Source organism: Carcharodon carcharias, chromosome 32 (genome assembly GCF_017639515.1).
Source record: "Carcharodon carcharias isolate sCarCar2 chromosome 32, sCarCar2.pri, whole genome shotgun sequence".
Lineage (NCBI taxonomy): Eukaryota > Metazoa > Chordata > Chondrichthyes > Lamniformes > Lamnidae > Carcharodon > Carcharodon carcharias.
This window is the reverse complement of record NC_054498.1, coordinates 24,385,673-24,391,246: the sequence shown is the minus strand read 5'-3', so window position 1 is coordinate 24,391,246 and position 5,574 is coordinate 24,385,673. Positions and strand designations below refer to the sequence as shown.

The 5,574-nt window shown below is 42.8% G+C and overlaps 1 long non-coding RNA gene across 1 annotated transcript; it reads right to left on the bottom strand.

Moving 5' to 3' along the window:
• Nucleotides 1–1,960: 1,960 nt before the first annotated feature.
• LOC121272156 lies at nt 1,961–5,484 on the bottom strand. Its single transcript, XR_005941852.1, has 2 exons — nt 5,302–5,484; nt 1,961–2,148 (listed from the first exon to the last, which is right to left on the bottom strand). It is a non-coding gene; the product is annotated as an uncharacterized LOC121272156 (long non-coding RNA).
• Between the last annotated feature and the right edge of the window lie 90 nt (nt 5,485–5,574).

Genomic DNA, 5,574 nt, shown 5'->3' with positions numbered 1-5,574 from the left:
GGTCATAAATATGGTTTTTGTGACAAATACATCCAATTGGGAATTCAGGAGAAACCTCTTTTCTCAGAGCGTCGTGAGAATGTGTTAATAGAAGGATATGCAGGTAGAGTTGATAAAGTACGGTGGGAGGAGGCTTGTGTGGGGCATAAACACTGGCAATGACCAGTGGAGCTAAACAGCCTGTTTCAGTGCTGCACAATTCCATTTAACTCTATGTTGCTGCTCTCACCCATTCCACACACATAACACACACTCACACAAACACACACCCACACAAACACACACACATACCCACACACACCCCCACACAAACACACACACACCCCACAGAAACACACAAACACCCACACAAAATACACACCCACACAAACACACCCCCCCAAACAAAGACACACACGCACATACCCACACAAAGACACACACACACACCCACACACACATACACAGCCCCACACAAACACACCCCCACACAAACACACATTCCCCACACAAAGACACACACACATACCCACACAGACACACACACCCACACATACACAGCCCCACACAAACACACACCCACACAAACACACGCCCCCCACATAAACACACACACAAATACGCCCCGCCCCACATAGACACAAACACACAGACACACACCACCCCACACAAACATGCCCCCACACAAACACACACAATCCCACACAAACACACACACACATCCTCAGACCTACACACACACACACATACACACACACTCCCTCACACACGCACATGTGTGCAGCCACAAATGCATGCACACACATACACACATGCACACATCCACATACACGCACATGTGTGCACACACATGCACCCGCCATCTTTGGCTGAGAGGGCAATCGGCTCTGAGGCCTTCCACAAGTGTTGTTCTACACTCCAACACTATGAGGTGTGTCAGTTGCTCGGGTAATTATCTTTTTGTTTATGTTGATTTGCAGCCTCTCCACCCAACCTTTGGCATTAAAATCCAGATCTGAAATTCTCCGTATTGGGAGGTGCAGATACAAATCCACCTCCAACCTTAAGGTGCCTTTATCCCCATCACAGGCTATATATTTAGACTAGGCAAAGACAGATTCTAGGGGAGTTGTATGGAAAGCAATGTTACATCCCAGGTTTGCTTCAACTTAAACAGATGTGGTGCAGTTAGTCCAAATTCAACAATAATACTATATGTGGATACAATCACCACAAGTAGCTCATATAATGGTACAAACTGGAATAGTTCCACTCTCATCTTTGAGTCAGATGGCCGTGGGTTCAAATCCCACACCAGGGTTTAACTACCTAATGCTTCAGTGCTGCACTGTCAGAGGTGGCTATCCCTCACATGAGATGTAAACTCAAGGCTTTGTTCACTACTTCAGGAGGACATGAAAAATCCCAGGACACTTCCTCAGAGCCAAGTGCAGAGGTATCCTGGCCAATATTTATTCCTCAAGCAGCATCAACAGTAACTGGGTGAATATCTCTTTTGCTGTTAGTGGGATTTTTAAAAGTTCATTTATGGGATGTGGGTGTCACTGGCTGGGCCATCATTTATTGCCCATGCCTAATTGCCCTCGAGAAGGTAGTGATGAGCTGCCTTCTTGAACTGCTGCAGTCCAGGTGGTGTAGGTACACCCACAGTGCAGTTAGGGAGGGACTTCCAGCATTTTGGCCCAGCGACAGTGTGCATGCTGTGTGCATGTTGGCAGCTGCGATTGCCTACAAAACAGCAGTGGCTGCACTCCAGGAGTTGTAATGTGCTTTGGGATGGCCTGAGGATATGAAAGGCACAATTATAAGGCAATAGTAAGGCAAGTCATTTCTTCTTAAGAATTGTTAAATGTGCAACTAGTACAATATATATAGTACAGTAAAACAAATACCAATACAACTAACAGGTAATGATATAAAAGAAACATATGACCCATTAAAAAAATGATGAAAATATATATAGATTGTATAATATTCTTTTAATTATCTGTCAAAATTAACCTGGTAATACTTAAATCAAAATCCTATATGAGATCCTACTTCACAAAAATCGATTCACTTTTCTGTCTGACGTGGTAAGTGTGATATAGCATTCTTCCAGATCCCACATAAAATCAATCAGCCATCAGCTCCAGCATCATGTGGCATCTTGAGACACCAATGGAAAAGAAACATTGGAATGACAAGGAAATAAAGGGAAAGAAATTCACTGCATTAAAGAAATAAACATCAAAAATTGATCTGTAAATTTAAAAGAGTAATTTCATGTCAGGGTATGAGGGTATGAGCTGCTATCTTGAGGTTAAAGGGATCTTTGATTGGATTACTCATTGTAAACCACAGGTATATATCTATTATTGTCTAGGTACAATTTCTTGTTAATTTACACTGGTATTGACCCAACTCATAGGAGCTACAGTTCTTTTCACTTCTTTTCTGTCAATTAGAGTCAATCTGAGGATATAACTTACATTAAAAAGTTTTTGTGGAGCAGAATATTTTTGTTCCTTTGAAATTATATTTTTAGTTAACATTTTTCGATGAAGACTGCTCAAACCTCACCTAGCTTTTACAGCTGTTTACCTCTTTAGCCTAGGCTTTGTAACCAGGTGTCTAAGACCACTTACAGGTGTGTAAAAAATTTTTTAATAAGTGTCAGTTGTGGTTCTGTCAGTAGCCTCCAAGTCAGAAGGCTCAAGACCCACTTCAGATAATTGGGATCAAAAATCTTGGTTGATGCTCCAGTTTGATGTGGAGTGCTGTGTTGCCAGACATGCTGCATTTTGGATGAAATATTATGCTGAGTTCCAATAAGATCCCATGGTTCTAGTTCAAAGAGCAGCAGAGTTCTCCCTGATGTCCTGGTTTACATTTAACCCTCACTCATTATCACTGAAACAGATTATCTGCTCATTATTACATTGCTTTCTTGTGGTAGCTTGCTCTGTACAAATTGGCTGCTACGTTTTCTACATTACAACTTTAAAAGTATTTAATTGGCTGTGAAGCATATTGAGAGACATCCTGAGGTGCTACATAAATGCAAATTATTACTGTACAGGTAGTTAATCTCCAAATGATCCAACAACTGATATCAATGCATAAAATAAGGTTTGATCCATGCTGCCCATATCCTAACTCGCACTAAGTCCCCTATACTCATTGACTCACTTTGGTTCCTGGTCTCACAATGCCTCAATTTAAAAATTCTCATCCTTATTTTTCAAATCTCTCTGTGGCCTCTCTCCTCCCTGTCTGTGTAATTCCCTCCAGTGCCACAGCCCTCTGAGATATTTGCACTCATAAATTCTGGCCTTTTGCATGTCCCTGATTTGAACTGCTCTATCATGTGAGTATGCATTCAGCTTCCTCTGTTCTAAACTGTGCAATTCCCTTCCTAAACCTCTCCAGCTCTCTCCCTAAGACACTCCTTAAACAATATCAAAAATAGCTGGAAAAACTCAGCAGGTCTGACAGCATCTGCGGAGAGGAACACAGTTAACATTTCGAGTCTGTATGACGCTTCATCAGAACTAAAGAAAAATAGAAATGAGGTGAAATATAAGCTGGTTGAGGGGGGTGGGACAGTTAGAGCTGGATAGAGGGCCAGTGATAGGTGGAGACAAAGAAGAGATTGCCAAAGATGTTATAGACAAAATGACAAAGGGGTGTTGACGGTGGTGATATTATCTAAGGTATGTGCTAATGGTGACGTTAAGAGTAGCAAGCAGGGCAAACAAGTGGCAGATGGCCCTAGTGCGGGTGGGGAGGGGGGAAGGGATCGAAATGGGCTAAAAGGTGAAGATAAAACGATAGATTTAAAAATAGGTGGGAAAAGAAAAATATATTTTAAAAATATAAATTATTGGAAAAAGAGGAATTGGAAAGGGGCTGCGGATGGAGGAGAGAGTTCATGATCTGAAGTTGTTGAACTCAATGTTAAGTCCAGAAGGCTGTAAAGTGCCTAGTCGGAAGATGAGGTGCTGTTCCTCCAGTTTGCGTTGAGCTTCACTGGAATAATGCAGCAGGCCAAGGACGGACATGTGGGCTTGAGAGCTCCTTAAAGCCTACCTCTTTGACCAAACTTTTGGTCACCTGTTGTAATATCTTCTTATGTGGCTTGATCTCAAATTTTGTCTGATAATCCTCCTGTGAAGCACCATATAAATGCAGCTGCTTTTTGTTGTTATGTAACAATGCAATTGGGGGAAATGATGGTGTGGTAGTAATATCACTGGACTTGTAATCCACAGGTCCAGCTAATGTTCTGAGAGCAGGGGTTCAAATCCCACCAAAGCAGCTGGTGGAATGTAAGGAATTCAATTAATAAAACCTATCTGGTTCACTAATGTCCTTTAGGGAAGGAAATCTACTGTTCTCAACCAACCTGACCTATGTGTGATTCCAGACCCACAGCCATGTGGTTGACTCTTAACTGCCCTCTGAAATGGCCTAGCAAGCCACTCAGTTCAAGGGCATCTAGGGATAGACAACAAATGCTGGCCTTGCCAGTGACACCCACATCCTGTGAAAGAATAAAAAACCTCTGAGTGAAGATTTTGACTGTACATTTTGTTCATTACCAGGACTAATTTATGCTACAGAACTTACCTACTGTCCTGCTCACCCTCATTTTTACTCATTTACCGCCCTGTCACTATGAGCCTTGTTTTTATTCCAATGCTTTTCGATTCTTCAGCTTCACCCAACACAAACTTCAACTGACCCAGTACTGAATTGTTGGCAAGTTGACTTTGCTTGATTCAGGCTTTGTCATGGAGAACGCTCCCCCACGATTTTGTTTAATTCAAAAAGGCACAATGCCTGGACATGCTCCTTTTGCCTGCAGAGGACAGGGCCCTGTGTGTGAATAGATGTAGCTTCTAGCAAGCATAAGTGAGCTTTATGTCCGGCCTGACTGATAATCTTAAATTGCTTGTTAGATAATTTTTTTTAAGCAACTTTAGGATTGTTCAGCAGGTGCTGTCCAATCGGAGAATCCCATCTAGCCTTAGACATTATGTTCTGAACTTTGGAAGCATGGGCTGGTTTAGTATGGTCAGTGCTCTGCCTATTGCCATCAGACAAACATATAAATGCACAAATTAGGAGCAGGGGGAGGCCGCAGCCCCCTTGAGCCTGTCCCGCCATTCATAGCTGATCTGATTGTAACCTCCACCCCACATTCCTGACTACCTCCCCGATCACCTTTCACCCCCTTGCTTATCAAACATCTCTCTACGAAGGGGGGCATGCTGCTTGATATGATCGGCCAGTCGTCGGGATGTGTGGCCTACATACCTTGGCAATGCCTCGACCAATCAGACACCCCATCAGCACCCTTTTCTCATGCGGTATAAATTCTTGCATCTGTCCTGTTGAGTGCAAGAGGAAAAGTTTCCACAGTGTGTGCCCCTTTTTTCAGCAATTTCTGTAAAGTTTAATAAGACAGAATATCCACTGAAATGGTGACTTGTCTTCTTTGCGCCGACGTTAAATGTCCCCAGTGACGTTGGCTCTTGGGTTGAGGGTGGCCGCATTTGGCCCACGTGACTCTCCGCACTTCCCCTTTAA